The sequence below is a fragment of the Ranitomeya variabilis genome, chromosome 7 (assembly GCF_051348905.1).
Source record: "Ranitomeya variabilis isolate aRanVar5 chromosome 7, aRanVar5.hap1, whole genome shotgun sequence".
In the NCBI taxonomy this organism is placed as follows: Eukaryota; Metazoa; Chordata; class Amphibia; order Anura; family Dendrobatidae; genus Ranitomeya; species Ranitomeya variabilis.
In genome coordinates, this window is record NC_135238.1 from 152,079,521 (window position 1) to 152,100,472 (window position 20,952).

Below are 20,952 nucleotides of genomic sequence, written 5' to 3' on the forward strand. Positions count from 1 at the left end.
TAGATTACATATTCGGGTCGAGTGGATTGGCATTATGGGTGGATAGTATTGAACATGGTAACCGGGGGATCTCGGATCACTCCCCAATTATTCTTAAACTTAAATTTGGACGTTCCGATACTAACAGTAGGTCCTGGAAATTGAACCCCTTCTGGTTAAAATTAATAGACTCTAGTGACAGGACAGTTGCTCAGTTAAATACTTTCATTCTGGTACATTCGGAGCTCCAGGACCTCGGTTTATTTTGGGACACCCTGAAGGCATATCTAAGGGGATGTCTTTCCTCCACTATCTCCTATATAAAGAGGGCAACGGCGAGGGAGGATGAGGAGATAGAACAAAAATTAAAAGATTCAGAGGCTGCTTACATAACCAATCAGTCCAGCAGTAACAGAATTGAATGGCTCACCTCCCAAAGACTTTATACCCAACACATAGATGTTAAATCAAAACGTAAACTGTTTTTCACTCGTCAATCATATTTTGAGTTAGGGAATCAGGCCAGTACACTTCTAGCCTTTTTGGTACGTCAACATAATGCCTCCAATACAATTTTGCAGATCCGGGTGTCGGATGGATCTCTAGTATCCTCTTCTGATGCAATACTTCAGGGCTTCTATGACTATTACACCTTGTTATATAAATCTAGTAGTGACTCTGATGTTGATGAGTGCCTAGATTATTTATCAGATATAACATTCCCCTCACTAAATCCATCGCAACAAGCTCTTATGGAGGCCGAATTTACTCTGGAAGAGGTGGAACAGGCTATAACTGACATGGCAACTGGAAAGGCCCCAGGACCTGATGGGTTTCCCATAGAGTTTTATAAGAAATACCGGGACAAGCTAGCCCCCATACTGCTGAAGGTACTCAGAGGAATATGGGAGGGGGAATCTATTCCTGAAACGTTTTATGACGCTAATGTTATAGTACTTAAGAAGGAGGGGAAGGATCCTTTAGACTGTGGGTCATATAGGCCAATTTCTTTGGTAAATGTAGATTACAAAATCTTTACTAAGATTTTAGCCACTAGACTGAACAAGATCATATTAGATCTCATACACCCGGATCAAACTGGCTTCATGCCTGGGAAAAATACTTCTATAAATATCAGGAGGGTACAGTCGGTCATACAATATAGTTCTCTGGAACCGGATAACAAGTGGGCATTGGCTTCGCTAGACGCAGCCAAGGCTTTTGACTCCCTTGAATGGCCCTTTTTGATTGCATGTTTGCGGAAATATGGGTTTGGGAACAAATTTTTGAGAGGGATAGATACATTGTATGCGAGGCCCAGGGCACGTATGGTGGTGAACGGCTTAATGTCTACATCGTTTTCTTTACATAGAGGAACTCGACAGGGGTGCCCTCTTTCTCCGGTTCTATTTGCCTTGGCGATAGAGGCTCTGGCGATACGAATGAGGTCATCTGTAGATATTAAAGGGATACATATTGCTGATAGGGTAGATGTCATCGGCTTGTATGCGGATGACATGGTGGTATTTATGGATCAAACGGAAGACACGTTGCCAAAAGTAATAACGATGATTGACAGATTCAGTAAATTTTCTGGCCTTTATATAAACTGGGAAAAATCTGCTCTGATGCCTCTTTCCCATACCCCAATACCCTGCCTTGAAACCCTCTCACTGCTACCCATTGTTTCCCAGTTTAAATATCTAGGAATATATATGTCCCAGAGTAGTCACCTAGATTTACATCTTAATACGTTCCCGTTACTGGATGTGGTTAAATCCAAATTCGCCACCTGGGACAAATTACCATTATCTGTAGCTGGACGCATTAACCTTATAAAGATGATATTGCTCCCCAAATTGAGTTATTGTTTTCAGCATAGTGCAGTTATAATACCTAAATCTTTCTTCGCAACCCTAAATTCTCTTACTACATCCTTCATATGGGGAAAGGCTAGACCTAAGCTTAAATTATCCACTCTACAGAGACCTAAACAAGGGGGTGGGATGGCCCTGCCAGACTTCCATTTGTATTACCTAGCAGGCCAGGCCAAAATGTTGAATATGTGGATGCCAGGGAAAATTCTTCCTAACTCTGAACACCACATTCTGTACTCAGCCAAAGTTGATTGCCCACTGGGATTTTTGGAAATGGAGAGAACTGCGGTTCCTCATTTACTTCCCATGCTCCGACTAGCACGATCAATATGGAGACAAATTAAAAAATTAATAGGGTTTGCTGATATAGCGAATGAAATGCCATTATGGAACAATAGTTATTTCCCGATATTGCTGGGTCATCCGTCCACTGAATTCTGGATATCGTACAATGTTCTTACAGTGAGTAATTTATACCAGCAGGGGATCTTTACCTCCTTTGAACAGTTACAAAACACTCTTAATATACCAAAATCTCAATTTTTCCGTTACCTACAACTAAGGTCAGCCTTCCAGTCACATATGCGGAGTGCAGATACAGGTCGGGCTATCTCAGATTTACCGTTAATAGGTATTCTTAATTCGCAGGGTCCCCAGGGACTTATTTCCTCTCTATATACCTATCTCTTATCCATGAGTGAGGGATCCACCATAGATTCAATTAAAGGGAAATGGGGACGACTTCTCCCAGACACACTGGGAGAGGAATGGGATGAGGTTTTGGAATCCCCAACTAAAGTCTCCCCATCAGTTAATAATAGGATGACACAATTATACATCATATATCAATCCTATCTGACCCCGATTCGTCTCTTCAAAATGGGTCGTTTAAATTCATCAGACTGCCTGAGATGCCATTCTAGCGAGGCAGATTTCATTCACATGATATGGCAGTGTCCTATTGTCTCCCAATTCTGGAATGAGGTAACGACACTGTTGACATCACTGATTTCTATCCCTGTCCCACTTGAACCTCTGGTATGTTTATTTGGAGTATGGGAGGCTGAGACTTGGGACCGTCATATGGGAATTTTTCTGAGGGAGACTTTGTTTTTAGCACGGAAGGTGTTGGCTCTATGGTGGATGGGGGGTTCCAGCCCAACTCTTAGAGCGTGGATCGATTTGGTGAATTCCATTATTCCATATGAACGGGCATTATATCAGAATAGAGGTAATCCAGCCAAATTTGAGAAGATATGGGGAAGATGGAATTCTTCTTCCCTTACTGTTTAGATCAACATAACTTAACAATTATACAAGGAAAGGGTGTCAGATTGCATGGAATACTATTTACGTATTGGGCGGAATCTATCTGGAATTCTCTTTTGAATGGCAGCATGTTGGTTCAGAGGTTTTATTAGGCGATAAGGTTGTTAAAGTTTAAATAAGATTGAACAAATGATTGTCATGCATTGCTTGTAACCTCGGCAATATCCCAAATATGGTTATGTGTAATAATATTATGTGCCTTCTGGATGTCAATGAATATAAGCAAGTGTATGTATGATTAACGCTGTAATCAATAAACGAATTTAAAAAAAAAAAATGTTTTTCATTGATTCCGAGAGTCCAGAATTTGATTCCAGAGTAATAATTTTCTTGCCTACACAAAGCAAAACAAAAAACGTCAGCTAAGACCAATGGAGAAAATACAATGCAAAAGTTGAAATACTAAATTTGTTCTGCTTACTTTGATTTTGTGTCTTCCAAAGATTAATGAGTAAAGGCCTCACATGTTCTTCAATGTTTTTCTAATGGCATCCATTCTTGATAGAAGGTCCAAAATATCCTCAAGATTCAAAACTTAGAAGGTGCTCCTTTGTCAAGAATAGCAGTATTTTTTCAGTTCTTCTACAAAGTGCATGAGCCATAGCTTAACCCATGCAATACTTAAGAAATGTACATCCTAGGTTATGCGCAGGCACACAAATTCACAACAATGCAGTTGCAACTAATCTGTAATAAGAGCTATTACCGTACTTATCATTGTAAAATGTGAGAGTATTGCACAGAAGCAACCAGTTGGGTCAACAAATATTTCGGACCGTATTTGGCTTGAGGATAACAGATTTAAGCAACTGCCAAAAGAGAATTGCATGGATCGCGGATGGTCTTTCATTTCTTAACTGAAAAACAAAATATTAGTTTGTAGTCAGTGTCAGGAAGCAGACGATGGGAGACTCGCAGGTGAGCATGTACTGTTTGTTTTTTTTACTTTTACGCTGGTAACCAGGGTAAACATCGGGTTACTAAGCGCGGCCCTGCGCTTAGCAACCCGATGTTTACCCTGGTTACCCGGGGACGTCGGCATCGTTGGTCGCTGGAGAGCGGTCTGTGTGACAGCTCTCCAGCGATCAAACAGCGACGCTGCAGCGATCGACATCGTTGTCGCTATCGCTGCAGCGTCGCTTAATGTGACGGTACCCTAAGTGGAGCCGACCAGAATAGAATCTTCTGGTGGACTCAGCCATTGAATAGAAGGTGTGACCCCTACCCCCTTCATGGGCGGATCCCAGGAGCTCAGACAAGCCATTCTTATTTTTGAGAGGAGATGTGAGTTGACCCTTGAAGGAGGAGTGGGGATTCTTAGCTGAGGCAAGACCCCACGTTCATCTGTGACTGCGGAAGCGAACGGAGCGAGACTTGAGCTGAGGACATATCTCGTCGTTCGTGGGATTGTTTTGGGATCCCTTGGACTCTTGTGGACTATTGCTTTGTTAGCTGGCACAAGGCTTATCGGGAGGTGCCCCCGAACCTGTTCCGTTGGACTAATTGTGGACTCTGTAGATCTACCTGCATGTGTTGTTCCAGCGTTCTTGATAATAAATCTGTGGAATCATCCATTGGCCTGTTGTCCCTTCTTGCTCTGCCATACACCCCGTCACAGGGTCTTCCAAAGATTAATGAGTAAAGGCCTCACATGTTCTTCAATGTTTTTCAAATGGAATCCATTCTTGATAGAAGGTCTAAAATATCCTCAAAATTTAACACTTAGAAGGTGCTCCTTTGTCAAGAATAGCAGTATTTTTTCAGCTCTTCTACAAAGTGCATGAGCCATAGCTTAACCCATGCAATACTTAAGAAATGTACATCCTAGGTTATGCGCAGGCACACAAATTCACAACAATGCAGTTGCAACTAATCTGTAATAAGAGCTATTACCATACTTATCATTGTAAAATGTGAGGGTATTGCACAGAAGCAACCAGTTGGGTCAACAAATATTTCGGACCGTATTTGGCTTGAGGATAACAGATTTAAGCAACTGCCGAAAGAGAATTGCATGGATCGAGGATGGTATTTCATTTCTTAACTGAAAAACAAAAGATTAGTTTGTAGTAATAAAAATGCAATCTCAATGTAAAGCCTCTCAGCTTTCTGATACATGATGATTGCATATTGTCTACATTCAAAGCTTTGAAAATCTGATAGAATGCTTCAGCAAATGCTTACCACCCAGTTGGATTATGACCTGAATTCTTCAATGTCTTCCTAGGAATCCAAGAGTCCAGGAACCGCTTCCAGGTAAGGATCTTCCTGTTCTACAAAAAAGCAAAACCAAAAAATATAGTTGGACAAAAAGGGAAGATGATATCCAAACATTTAAATATTACATTAATTCTACTTACCTTGATTTGTTGTTGTTTTTTTTTAAATGTTCAATAAAATCCACACATCTTCTTGAAGGTTCTTCTGAGTGAAACTTTTCTTGATGGAAGGTCCAAAGCGACTTCGTGATCCAACATTCAAAAGATGACCCTTTGACAAAAGCAGAAGATCCTTTCCAAGGTTCTTCTAGAACATGCATTAGCTATGCTATGGCTCATGCAATGAGTAACAAATTATTGCTCATAGCTCTGTGCATGCACATAGTTTCCAAGAATGCATTGAAACAAGTCTTTGACAAGAACCTTTACTGCATTTATCAATGTGAAATGTGTGGGCATAGCATAGGAACAACCAAGCACTTGAGCATGACCTTCTTCCCGTAAATAGCCTGAGGATAACATGTTTCAGTGACTCTAAAGAGGGGAATTGCCTGGATCGAGAACGGTCCCTTGTTTTTCTAACGAAAACACAGCAGTTTAACTTGTAGTAATAAAAATGAAATCTCAATGTAAAGTATCTCAGCTTTCTGACAAATGATTGAATATAATTTACAGTCATAGCTTTGCATATGTAATTGAATGGTGGAATAAATACTTACCATCCAACTGAAGCATGACGTGAATTTTAAAATGTTTTTCATTGATTCCAAGAGTCAAGAATTTGCTTCCAGAGAAATAATTTTCTTGCCTACATAAAGCAAAAGAAAAAATGTCAGCTAAGACCAATGGAGAACATACAATGCAAAATAGGGATTTTTGTGTGTACTCACCGTAAAATCCTTTTCTCCGAGCCACTCATTGGGGGACACAGGACCATGGGTGTAATGCTGCTGTCACTAGCAGGCTGACACTAAGCTGAGACAAAAAAAGGTTAGCTCCTCCCCTGCAGTATACACCCTCATGCTGGCTTCCAGAGACCCAGTTCAGTGCAAAAGCAGTAGGAGAATAACAACAAAGTACCATGTAACAGTAGAGTACAACATGTCCAAGAAAGTCATAAAACTGAAAACGGTAAAGAGCCGAACAGGCTAACAGGGTGGGTGCTGTGTCCCCCAATGAGTGGCTCGGAGAAAAGGATTTTACGGTGAGTACACACAAAAATCCCTATTTCTCCATCGCCACATTCGGGGACACAGGACCATGGAACGTCCCAAAGCAGTCCCTGGGCGGGAAACAATACAACCAAACAACCCTGTGTACCATCTGACTTACAAGTGCACGACGGCTGCTTGCAGAACACGTCTGCCAAGAGCCGCGTCCGCAGAGGAATGGATGTGGACATTGTAGTGCTTTGTGAAGGTATGCAGGCTGGACCACGTTGCGGCCTTGCAAACCTGCTCCGCCGTTGCCTGGTGCCGGATGGCCCAGGAAGCACCCATCGACCGAGTGGAGTGAGCCCTAATCCCCGCCGGGATAGGTCTGCCCCTGACTCGATAGGATTCTTAGATAGCAGAACGAATCCATCTGGCTATCGTGGCTTTAGACGCAGCCAAACCCTTTCTGTGACCCTCCGGGAGAACGAAAGGGGAGTCTGATTTTCTGAAAGGAGCCGTTCTGGAAATGTACCTCCGAAGGGCCCGTACGATGTCCAGAGTATGAAGGGCTTTTTCAACCCTGTGTTTTGGCTGCGGATAAAAAGAAGGAAGAATGATGTCCTCGTTAAGGTGAAAAGAGGACACCACCTTAGGGAGAAAATCCGGAGATGGGCGAAGGACTACCTTGTCCTGGTGGAAAGCAAGAAAAGGAGCTCGGTAGGATAACGCGGCCAATTCTGAGATCCGTCTGATAGACGTTACGGCCACAAGGAAGGCAACCTTCCAGGATAGGACCGAAAGCGGGATGTCCTGAAGAGGCTCAAAAGGAGGTTCCTGTAGAACCCCCAGAACCAAGTTGAGATCCCAGGTCTCCAACGGCATTCTGTAGGGGGGTACGACATGTGAGACCCCCTGAATGAAAGTCTTAACTTGAAGGTTGGCAGCGATCCTACGTTGGAATAAAACAGATAACGCTGAAATCTGACCTTTGAGGGAACTCAGAGCCAAGCCGGAGTCCAAACCGGACTGAAGAAAATCCAAGATGCCAGGAATAGAGAATATGAGCGGAGGGCGACCTCGGAGCCTGCACCACGAGAAGAAAGTTTTCCAGGTGCGATGATAGATAGAAGCGGAAGACGACTTGTGAGCGCTTAAAAAGGTGGGAATGACCTGCTGAGAGAAACCGGCTCGAGTTAGAATCCAGGTTTCAACAGCCACGCCGTTAAACGTAGGGCCCCTGAGTTCTGGTGGCAGATCGGCCCCTGAAGAAGATCTGGGCGGTCTGGTAAGCGCCAGGGAACGTCGGCTACGAGCTGAACGAGCTCCGCGTACCAAGCGCGACGAGGCCAATCCGGCGCGACCAGGATGACCGGAACTCCCTCCGTCTTGATCTTCCGTATTACCTTCGGCAGTAAGGGAAGAGGAGGAAACACATAGGGCAGTCGGAACTGATGCCACGGGGATATCAGCGCGTCCACTCCGATGGCAAGGGGGTCCCGGGAACGAGCAATGAAATTGAGAACCTTGGCGTTCAACCTGGACGCCATCAGATCCATGTCCGGGGTCCCCCAGCGAAGGCAGATCTGCCGAAACACCTCCGGATGGAGTTCCCACTCTCCTGAGGCAAGGCCCTGACGGCTTAGAAAGTCCGCCGCCCAGTTTTCGACGCCTGGAATGTGCACCGCGGAAATGGTGGAATGGTTGGCTTCGGCCCAACGAAGGATGTGTGACTTCCTGCATCGCCGCCCTGCTGCGGGTACCCCCCTGGTGGTTTATGTATGCCACCGCTGTGACATTGTCTGATTGGATTCGGATCGGGCGACCCGCGAGCAGGGGGTGAAAACGAATCAGGGCGAGCCTGATCGCCCGAATCTCCAGAATGTTTATAGGGAGCCTCGACTCCCGAAGGGTCCAGCGACCCTGGGCAGAGTGGTGAAGAAACACTGCACCCCAGCCGAGAAGACTGGCATCGGTGGTTACCACAAACCATCGGATCGGGAGAAAGGATTTCCCCTGGAGGAGAGAGGCACCCAGGGTCCACCATAACAGGGCTTGTCTGGTCCGCGGAGATAAAGGACATGGACGGTCGAGTGACAAGGGACTCCTGTCCCAGTTGTCCAATAAAGCCTGTTGCAAGGGGCGAAGATGGAGTTGGGCAAAAGGGACCGTTTCCATCGAGGCTACCATTTTGCCCAGGATCCTCATGGCGAAGCGAATGGTTCGGGGATGAGGATGGCAGAGCGTCTGAACTCCAAGCAGAAGCTCTCGGGCCTTGGACCGAGGGAGTAAGACCAGACCCCTTGAGGTGTCCAGGATCATTCCCAAAAAGGAGATCCGACGGGCAGGAACGGGGGAGGACTTGTCCCAGTTGATCAACCAACCCAGGCGCAAAAGCGAATCCAAGGTAATCTGGACGCTTGCCTCGCAGGCCTGAAAAGACGGACCCTTTATAAGGAGGTCGTCTAAGTAAGGCAACACGACCACTCCGCGAGAGTGAAGAATTGCCATGACGGCCGCCATGACCTTCGTGAAGACCCTGGGCGCCATGGCAAGACCGAAGGGTAAGGCTGTGAATTGGAAATGGTCGTCCAGGATGGCAAAACGGAGGAACCTTTGATGAGGCGGGAATATTGGAATATGGAGATAGGCATCCTTGATATCTATTGATGCCAGGAATTCCCCCTCTCCATTGAGGCGATGACCGACCGGAGAGATTCCATCCTGAAGTGCCGTACCTTTACGCACTTGTTCAGGAGCTTGAGGTTAAAATGGGACGCACTGTCCCGTCCTTTTTTGGCACGACGAAGAGATTTGAGTAAAAACCTCTGAACCTCTCGTGTTCTGGAACTGGAACAATGACCCCGCACTGGCGGAGGGAATGAATGGCGCAAAGAAGTGCGCGAGACTGGGCGCCCGAACTGGGGAGGCGAGAGGGAAAAAACCGAGCTGGGAGGGAGGCAGAGAACTCTATTTTGTAGCCAGACAACACCAGATCCCTGACCCATTCGTCGTGTATGACGGAGAGCCAGACTTGCTGAAAAAGAAGTAGGCGTCCGCCTACCTTGGAGGTGTCGTCTGGACAAGTTCGCGAGTCATTGCGAAGGGAATCTGGCAGGCCTGGACCCTCTGGTTCTGGGCTGCCTAGGCTTTCCTCGCCAGGACGGATTTGGCCTAAAAGAGGGACAAACGTCTCTGTCTGAGCGAGCGGATCGGTCCAATCTGGAAGGTGCGGCAGGATTGGACCAGGCTGGACTGCTACGAAAGGGCCGAAAGCGAAAATATGGTTGACACTGGAAAGCAGTCTTGGGCCTCTGTTGGGGAAGGAACTTGATCTTTCCCCCTGTAGCGTCGGAGATAAGCTGGTCTAGTTTTTCTCCAAAAAGACGCCCACTCTGAAAAGGGAGAGAAATCAGCGACTTTTTTGAGGAGGAATCTGCGCGCCACTCTCTGAGCCAAATAGCCCTTCTAATGGTGATGGCATTAGAAGCTGCCGATGCTGCACAGTTTGCTGCATCGAGAGAAGCGTACATTACGTAATCACTGGCCATGGCAATTTGTCTGGCGAGGTCCGCCATCTCAGAGGGAAGGTCCTGTTCGTGAACAGATTTTGCTAGGGCATCTGCCCAGGAAACCATTGCCTTGGCCACCCAAGCCGCGGCAAAGGAAGGAGAAAATGAAGATCCTGAGGCTTCGTACACTGAGCGAGCTAGGGAATCTAGCTGGCGCTCTGTGGGATTTTTGATTGAGGCGCCATTAGGAACGGACAAGAGGGTTTTGGACGCTAGGCGCGAAACCGGAGGATCTACCAAAGGGGATTCCGTCCAGTCTTTAACAAGATCTGTGGGAAAGGGATATTTCGATTCCAGGGTCTTTTAGCCTGTGAAACGCTTATCCGGGCGCTCCCTGTGTCGCTTGACAATATCCAGAAAATCTGGGTGAGAAGCGAACGTCTTATGGGAACGCTTGTTTCTAGTAAAGGAAACTGAATGTTCTGGAGCAGGATTAGGGTTATCGTCCACTTTAAGGGCGTGATTGACAGCCTCAATGAGGGAGTCAACTGTAGATCTAAACTCAGGAGCATCCGGGTCTAAGGATACATCACTCATATTCAGAGTCGTGAACGCTACGGCCCCCTAACGAGGGTGAGCGAGAGGCGGAGCCGCCAGAAGCTGAGTGGCGTGGTGAGTGCTCAGGACAGGCAGAGCGGATCCGTTTTCTGGATGACCGTGCCTCTTTCTGGAGAGAGCGGCCCCTGCTGGCCGACGATTCCCCTGCTACGGAGGGATCTCCTAATCCGAGAAAAAGATTGCCCCGCTCCCCAGGAGGGTGCTGAATGGATTTGATAGCATTGGCTAAAAAATCCACAGACTGAGACAGAGAGGCGACCCACGCGGGGGGACTAGATACACCTGAGTCGGTGGCGGTGGAGGGCTCCTGGGCACTTGAGGCATCGCAGGTTGAGCAGAGGGGGGAAATCTGAGGCCGAGGAAGTGGAGCCTGGCAGGTGGTACACGCAGAAAAAAAGGTAGTATGCACCTTTGAGGTTTTAGACCTTGTCTGGGACATGGTGTACCCAAGGTAACAGATTGCAGGGTCTAAGATAAGGAAGTGAGGGAGGCGCTGCTGGGGAAGACCTGACGTGGTCTCCTTACCCAAGGTCCTGTGTCCCACCGAGGAGAGAGGAAGAGCGGTGGAGTCGGAGACAGTCGGTGTTCACAGCGCTGCACGTGGAGAAGCTGCGGCCGGAAGATCTGGAGCTGCAGCGTGCAGGAGAAGATCCAAGATGGCCACCGAGAGTAAAATAGGAAGTCTCGCAGAGAGCGAGAAGCGCCAGGACCGGAGGGCGGCGCCGCCGATGATGCGAAAAAAAGGGGCGGAGCCTATCGGAAGGATGGCCGAGCCAGGCCGAAGCCGGGGACTAAATTTGCGGCTTCGGCCTGGCGCGCCGCCGCTGCGCACCGGAGGCTATGGGACCCGGAGAAGAACGTACCACTGCTAAACAGGGAGCCCTCCGATCGCCGCCGGCCGACCCCCCTTTTGCCCCCCCGAGGCACTTACCCCAATAAAGAAGCGCTGGGAGTGCTGCTCACAGATCCTGGTGAGCTGTGCCCGGGGTTATAAGGACGGTGCAGGGATTGGGGAGCCTCTGGCCACCATCCCCTGAAAAGGGGGGTGGAGAGGGAACCGTCCGCCACCATCCATCAGCCGCATAATCAGTGGTGATGCAGTGGGGGCTGCACGGACGTCACAAGATGAGGTGCCTCTCAACAGCCGAGGGTGAGACCTGGTGGGCAGGGCATATGTCCGGCAATCGAGCCTGGCTGCAGAAGAGGGTACTGGAGGTGATACTTCAGTGCTCGTCTGTAAAGTGGGGGGGGGAGATCGGACCCTTGAAGGGGCCCGTCGCCCCTAGAATCAGCTCAGGCAGTGGCATCCCAAGTCGCAGGAGAGGGTACGGAGAGGTGAAACTCCCGTGCTCGCCTGTTGTTGGTTCGAGGGAGAACGGAACATGAAAGAATCCGTCGCCCCCTTCATCCGGAAATAGAAAGGTTTTAAAGAAAAAATTCCAGTGTGCCTCCTACGGACACTAAGCTTGAACTGGGTCTCTGGAAGCCAGCATGAGGGTGTATACTGCAGGGGAGGAGCTAACCTTTTTTTGTCTCAGCTTAGTGTCAGCCTCCTAGTGACAGCAGCATTACACCCATGGTCCTGTGTCCCCCAATGTGGCGATGGAGAAAATTGAAATGCTAAATTTGTTCTACTTACTTTGATTTGGTGTCTTCCAAAAATTAATGAGTAAAGGACTCACATGTTCTTCAATGTTTTACTAATGGCATCCATTCTTGATAGAAGGTCCAAAATATCCTCAAAATTCAACACTTAGAAAGTGCTCCTTTGTCAAGAATGGCAGTATTTTTTCAGTTCTTCTACAAAGTGCATGAGTCAAAGCTTAACCCATGCAATACGTAAGAAGTGTACATCCTAGGTTATACGCAGGCACACAAATTCACAATAATGCAGTAGAATCTAATCTGTAATAAGAGCTTTGACCGTACTTATCATTGTAAAATGTGAGGGTATTGCACAGAAGCAACCAGTTGGGTCAACAAATATTTTGTACCATATTTGGCTTGAGGATAACAGATTTAAACAACTGCCAAAAGAGAATTGCATGGATCGAGGATGGTCTTTCATTTCTTAACTGAAAAACAAAAGATTAGTTTGTAGTAATAAAAATGCAATCTCAATGTAAAGCCTCTCAGCTTTCTGATACATGAGGATTGCATATTATCTACATTCAAAGCTTTGAAAATCTGATAGAATGCTTGAGCAATTGCTTACCACACAGTTGGATTATGACCTGAATTCTTCAATGTCTTCCTAGGAATCCAAGAGTCCAGGAACCGCTTCCAGGTAAGGATCTTCCTGTTCTACAAAAAAGCAAAAACAAAAAATATAGTTGGACAAAAAGGGAAGATGATATCCAAACATTTAAATATTACTTTAGTTCTACTTACCTTGATTTGTTTTTTTTGTTTTTTTTTAAATGTTCAATAAAATCCACACATCTTCTTGAAGGTTCTTCTGAGTGAAACTTTTCTTGATGGAAGGTCCAAAGCGACTTCGTAATCCAACATTCAAAAGATGACCCTTTGACAAAAGCAGAAGATCCTTTCCAAGGTTCTTCTAGAGCATGCATTAGCTATGCTATGGCTCATGCAATGAGTAACAAATTATTGCTCATAGCTCTGTGCATGCACATTGTTTCCAAGAATGCAGTGAAACAAGTCTTTGACAAGAACCTTTACTGCATTTATCAATGTGAAATGTGTGGGCATAGCATAGGAACAACCAAGCACTTGAGCATGACCTTCTTCCCATAAATAGCCTGAGGATAACATGTTTCAGTGACTCCAAAGAGGGGAATTGCCTGGATCGAGAACGGTCCCTTGTTTTTCTAACGAAAACACAGCAGTTTAACTTGTAGTAATAAAAATGAAATCTCAATGTAAAGCCTCTCAGCTTTCTGACAAATGATTGAATATAATTTACAGTCATAGCTTTGCATATGTAATTGAATGGTGGAATAAATACCATCCAACTGAAGGATAACGTGAATTTTAAAATGTTTTTCATTGATTCCAAGAGTCAAGAATTTGCTTCCAGAGAAATAATTTTCTTGCCTACATAAAGCAAAAGAAAAAATGTCAGCTAAGACCAATGGAGAACATACAATGCAAAAATTGAAATGCTAAATTTGTTCTACTTACTTTGATTTGGTGTCTTCCAAAAATTAATGAGTAAAGGCCTCACATGTTATTCAATGTTTTACTAATGGCATCCATTCTTGATAGAAGGTCCAAAATATCCTCAAAATTCAACACTTAGAAAGTGCTCCTTTGTCAAGAATGGCAGTATTTTTTCAGTTCTTCTACAAAGTGCATGAGTCAAAGCTTAACCCATGCAATACGTAAGAAGTGTACATCCTAGGTTATACGCAGGCACACAAATTCACAATAATGCAGTAGAATCTAATCTGTAATAAGAGCTTTGACCGTACTTATCATTGTAAAATGTGAGGGTATTGCACAGAAGCAACCAGTTGGGTCAACAAATATTTTGTACCATATTTGGCTTGAGGATAACAGATTTAAACAACTGCCAAAAGAGAATTGCATGGATCGAGGATGGTCTTTCATTTCTTAACTGAAAAACAAAAGATTAGTTTGTAGTAATAAAAATGCAATCTCAATGTAAAGCCTCTCAGCTTTCTGATACATGAGGATTGCATATTGTCTACATTCAAAGCTTTGAAAATCTGATAGAATGCTTGAGCAATTGCTTACCACACAGTTGGATTATGACCTGAATTCTTCAATGTCTTCCTAGGAATCCAAGAGTCCAGGAACCGCTTCCAGGTAAGGATCTTCCTGTTCTACAAAAAAGCAAAAACAAAAAATATAGTTGGACAAAAAGGGAAGATGATATCCAAACATTTAAATATTACTTTAGTTCTACTTACCTTGATTTGTTTTTTTTGTTTTTTTTTAAATGTTCAATAAAATCCACACATCTTCTTGAAGGTTCTTCTGAGTGAAACTTTTCTTGATGGAAGGTCCAAAGCGACTTCGTAATCCAACATTCAAAAGATGACCCTTTGACAAAAGCAGAAGATCCTTTCCAAGGTTCTTCTAGAGCATGCATTAGCTATGCTATGGCTCATGCAATGAGTAACAAATTATTGCTCATAGCTCTGTGCATGCACATTGTTTCCAAGAATGCAGTGAAACAAGTCTTTGACAAGAACCTTTACTGCATTTATCAATGTGAAATGTGTGGGCATAGCATAGGAACAACCAAGCACTTGAGCATGACCTTCTTCCCATAAATAGCCTGAGGATAACATGTTTCAGTGACTCCAAAGAGGGGAATTGCCTGGATCGAGAACGGTCCCTTGTTTTTCTAACGAAAACACAGCAGTTTAACTTGTAGTAATAAAAATGAAATCTCAATGTAAAGCCTCTCAGCTTTCTGACAAATGATTGAATATAATTTACAGTCATAGCTTTGCATATGTAATTGAATGGTGGAATAAATACCATCCAACTGAAGGATAACGTGAATTTTAAAATGTTTTTCATTGATTCCAAGAGTCAAGAATTTGCTTCCAGAGAAATAATTTTCTTGCCTACATAAAGCAAAAGAAAAAATGTCAGCTAAGACCAATGGAGAACATACAATGCAAAAATTGAAATGCTAAATTTGTTCTACTTACTTTGATTTGGTGTCTTCCAAAAATTAATGAGTAAAGGCCTCACATGTTATTCAATGTTTTACTAATGGCATCCATTCTTGATAGAAGGTCCAAAATATCCTCAAAATTCAACACTTAGAAAGTGCTCCTTTGTCAAGAATGGCAATATTTTTTCAGTTCTTCTATAAAGTGCATGAGTCATAGCTAGTGTTGAGCATTCCGATACCGCAAGTATCGGGTATTGGCCGATACTTGCGGTATCGGAATTCCGATACCGAGATCCGATACTTTTGTGGTATCGGGAATCGGAATCGGAAGTTCCCAGTGTATGGTTCCCAGGGTCTGAAGGAGAGGAAACTCTCCTTCAGGCCCTGGGATCCATATCCATGTAAAAAATAAAGAATTAAAATAAAAAATATTGATATACTCACCTCTCCGGAGGCCCCTGGACATCACCGCTGGTAACCGGCAGCCTTCTTTGCTTAAAATGAGCGCGTTCAGCACCTTCCATGACGTCACGGCTTCTGATTGGTCTCGTGCCGCTCATGTGACCGCCATGCGACCAATCACAAGCCGTGACGTAATTCTCAGGTCCTAAATTCCTAGAATTCGGAATTTAGGACCTGAGAATGACGTCACGGCTAGTGAATGGTCGCGTCGCGGTCACATGAGCGGCACGCAAACAATCAGAAGCCGTGACGTTCATGGAAGGCCCTAAACGCGCTCATTTTAAGCAAAGAAGGCTGCCGGTTACCAGCGGTGATGTCCAGGGGCCTCCGGAGAGGTGAGTATATCAATATTTTTTACTTTAATTCTTTATTTTACACAGTCATATGGATCCCAGGGCCTGAAGGAGAGTTTCCTCTCCTTCAGACCCTGGGAACCATCAGGATACCTTCCGATACTTGGTGTCCCATTGACTTGTATTGGTATCGGGTATCGGTATCGGCGATATCCGATACTTTTCGGGTATCGGCCGATACTATGCGATACCGATACTTTCAAGTATCGGACGGTATCGCTCAACACTAGTCATAGCTTAACCCATGCAATACGTAAGTGTACATCCTAGGTTATACGCAGGCACACAAATTCACAATAATGCAGTAGCATCTAATCTGTAATAAGAGCTTTGACCGTACTTATCATTGTAAAATGTGAGGGTATTGCACAGAAGCAACCAGTTGGTTCAACAAATATTTTGTACCATATTTGGCTTGAGGATAACAGATTTAAACAACTGCCAAAAGAGAATTGCATGGATCGAGGATGGTCTTTCATTTCTTAACTGAAAAACAAAAGATTAGTTTGTAGTAATAAAAATGCAATCTCAATGTAAAGATTCTCAGCTTTCTGATACATGATGATTGCATATTGTCTACATTCAAAGCTTTAAAAAACTGATAGAATGCTTGAGCAATTGCTTACCACCCAGTTGGATTATGACCTGAATTCTTCAATGTCTTCCTAGGAATCCAAGAGTCCAGGAACCGCTTCCAGGTAAGGATCTTCCTGTTCTACAAAAAAGCAAAAACAAAAAATATATTTGGACAAAAAGGGAAGATGATATCCAAACATTTAAATATTACTTTAGTTCTACTGACCTTGATTTGTTGTTTTTTTTTTTTAAATGTTCAATAAAATCCACACATCTTCTTGAAGGTTCTTCTGAGTGAAACTTTTCTTGATGGAAGGTCCAAAGCGACTTCGTAATCTAACATTCAAAAGGTGACCCTTTGACAAAAGCAGAAGATCCCTTCCAAGGTTCTTCTAGAAAATGCATTAGCTATGCTATGGCTCATGAAATGATCAAAAAGCTATTGCTCATAGCTCTGTGCATGCACATAGTTTCACAACAATGCAGTAAAACAACTCTTTTTGACAAGAACCTTTACTCCATTTATCATTGTGAAATGTGTGGGCATTGCATAGGAACAACCAATCACTTGAGCATGACCTTCTTCCCATAAATAGCCTGAGGATAACATGGTTCAGTGATTCCAAAAAGGGAAATTGCCTGGATCGAGGATGGTCCCTTGTTTTTCTAACGAAAACACAGCAGTTTAGCTTGTTGTAATAAAAACGAACTCTCACTGTACAGCCTCTCACCTTTCTGACAAATGATGATTGAATATAATTTACAGTCATAGCTTTGTACATGTAATTGAATAGTGGAATAAATACTTACCATCCAACTGAAGCATAACATGAATTTTAAAATGTTTTTTATTGATTCCAAGAGTCCAGAATTTGCTTCCAGAGCAATAATTTTCTTGCCTACACAAAGCAAAACAAAAAATGTCAGCTAAGACCAATGGAGAAAATACAATGCAAAAATTGAAATACTAAATTTGCTCTGCTTACTTTGATTTGGGGTCTTCCAAAGATTAATGAGTAAAGGCCTCACATGTTCTTCAATGTTTTTCAAATGGAATCAATTCTTGATAGAAGGTCTAAAGTATCCTCAAAATTCCACACTTAGAAGGTGCTCCTTTGTCAAGAATAGCAGTATTTTTTCAGTTCTTCTACAAAGTGCATGAGCCATAGCTTAACCCATGCAATACTTAAGAAATGTACATCCTAGGTTATGCGCAGGCACACAAATTCACAACAATGCAGTTGCAACTAATCTGTAATAAGAGCTATTACCATACTTATCATTGTAAAATGTGAGGGTATTGCACAGAAGCAACCAGTTGGGTCAACAAATATTTCGGACCGTATTTGGCTTGAGGATAACAGATTTAAGCAACTGCCAAAAGAGAATTGCATGGATCGAGGATGGTATTTCATTTCTTAACTGAAAAACAAAAGATTAGTTTGTAGTAATAAAAATGCAATCTCAATGTAAAGCCTCTCAGCTTTCTGATACATGATGATTGCATATTGTCTACATTCAAAGCTTTGAAAATCTGATAGAATGCTTGAGCAATTGCTTACCACCCAGTTGGATTATGACCTGAATTCTTCAATGTCTTCCTAGGAATCCAAGAGTCCAGGAACCGCTTCCAGGTAAGGATCTTCCTGTTCTACAAAAAAGCAAAACCAAAAAATATAGTTGGACAAAAAGGGAAGATGATATCCAAACATTTAAATATTACATTAGTTCTACTTACCTTGATTTGTTTTTTTTTTGTTTTTTTAAATGTTCAATAAAATCCACACATCTTCTTGAAGGTTCTTCTGAGTGAAACATTTCTTGATGGAAGGTCCAAAGCGACTTCGTAATCCAAAATTCAAAAGATGACCCTTTGACAAAAGCAGAAGATCCTTTCCAAGGTTCTTCTAGAACATGCATTAGCTATGCTATGGCTCATGCAATGAGTAACAAATTATTGCTCATAGCTCTGTGCATGCACATAGTTTCCAAGAATGCAGTGAAACAAGTCTTTGACAAGAACCTTTACTGCATTTATCAATGTGAAATGTGTGGGCATAGCATAGGAACAACCAAGCACTTGAGCATGACCTTCTTCCCATAAATAGCCTGAGGATAACATGGTTCAGTGACTCCAAAGAGGGGAATTGCCTGGATCGAGAACGGTCCCTTGTTTTTCTAACGAAAACACAGCAGTTTAACTTGTAGTAATAAAAATGAAATCTCAATGTAAAGCCTCTCAGCTTTCTGACAAATGATTGAATATAATTTACAGTCATAGCTTTGCATATGTAATTGAATGGTGGAATAAATACTTACCATCCAACTGAAGCATAACGTGAATTTTAAAATGTTTTTCATTGATTCCAAGAGTCCAGAATTTGATTCCAGAGTAATAATTTTCTTGCCTACACAATGCAAAACAAAAAACGTCAGCTAAGACCAATAAAGAAAATACAATGCAAAAGTTGAAATACTAAATTTGTTCTGCTTACTTTGATTTGTGTCTTCCAAAGATTAATGAGTAAAGGCCTCACACGTTCTTCAATGTTTTTCTAATGGCATCCATTGTTGATAGAAGGTCCAAAATATCCTCAAAATTCAACACTTAGAAGGTGCTCCTTTGTCAAGAATAGCAGTATTTTTTCAGTTCTTTTACAAAGTGCATGAGCCATAGCTTAACCCATGCAATACTTAAGAAATGTACATCCTAGGTTATGCGCAGGCACACAAATTGACAACAATGCAGTTGCAACTAATCTGTAATAAGAGCTATTACCGTACTTATCATTGTAAAATGTGAGGGTATTGCACAGAAGCAACCAGTTGGGTCAACAAATATTTCGGACCGTATTTGGCTTGAGGATAACAGATTTAAGCAACTGCCAAAAGAGAATTGCATGGATCGAGGATGGTCTTTCATTTCTTAACTGAAAAACAAAAGATTAGTTTGTAGTAATAAAAATGCAATCTCAATGTAAAGCCTCTCAGCTTTCTGATACATGATGATTGCATATTGTCTACATTCAAAGCTTTGAAAATCTGATAGAATGCTTGAGCAATTGCTTACCACCCAGTTGGATTATGACCTGAATTCTTCAATGTCTTCCTAGGAATCCAAGAGTCCAGGAACAGCTTCCAGGTAAGGATCTTCCTGTTCTACAAAAAAGCAAAAACAAAAAATATATTTGGACAAAAAGGGAAGATTATATCCAAACATTTAAATATTACTTTAGTTCTACTGACCTTGATTTGTTTTTTTTTTTAAATGTTCAATAAAATCCACACATCTTTTTGAAGGTTCTTCTGAGTGAAACTTTTCTTGATGGAAGGTCCAAAGCGACTTCGTAATCCAACATTCAAAAGATGACCCTTTGACAAAAGCAGAAAATCCCTTCCAAGGCTCTTCTAGAACATGCATTAGCTATGCTATGGCTCATGCAATGAGCAACAAATTATTGCTCATAGCTCTGTGCATGCACATAGTTTCCAAGAATGCAGTGAAACAAGTCTTTGACAAGAACCTTTACTGCATTTATCAATGTGAAATGTGTGGGCATAGCATAGGAACAACCAAGCACTTGAGCATGACCTTCTTCCCATAAATAGCCTGAGGATAACATGGTTCAGTGACTCCAAAAAGGGAAATTGCCTGGATCGAGGATGGTCCCTTGTTTTTCTAACGAAAACACAGCAGTTTAGCTTGTTGTAATAAAAACAAACTCTCAATGTAGAGCCTCTCAGCTTTCTGACAAATGATGATTGAATATAATTTACAGTCATAGCTTTGCATATGTAATTGAATGGTGGAATAAATACTTACCATCCAACTGAAGCATAACGTGAATTTTAAAATGTTTTTCATTGATTCCAAGAGTCCAGAATTTGCTTCCAGAGTAATAATTTTCTTGCCTACACAAAGCAAAACAAAAAATGTCAGCTAAGACCAATAGAGAAAATACAATGCAAAAATTGAAATACTAAATTTGCTCTGCTTACTTTGATTTGGGGTCTTCCAAAGATTAATGAGTAAAGGCCTCACATGTTCTTCAATGTTTTTCAAATGGAATCCATTCTTGATAGAAGGTCTCAAGTATCCTCAAAATTCCACACTTAGAAGGTGCTCCTTTGTCAAGAATAGCAGTATTTTTTCAGTTCTTCTACAAAGTGCATGAGCCATAGCTTAACCCATGCAATACTTAAGAAATGTACATCCTAGGTTATGCGCAGGCACACAAATTCACAACAATGCAGTTGCAAC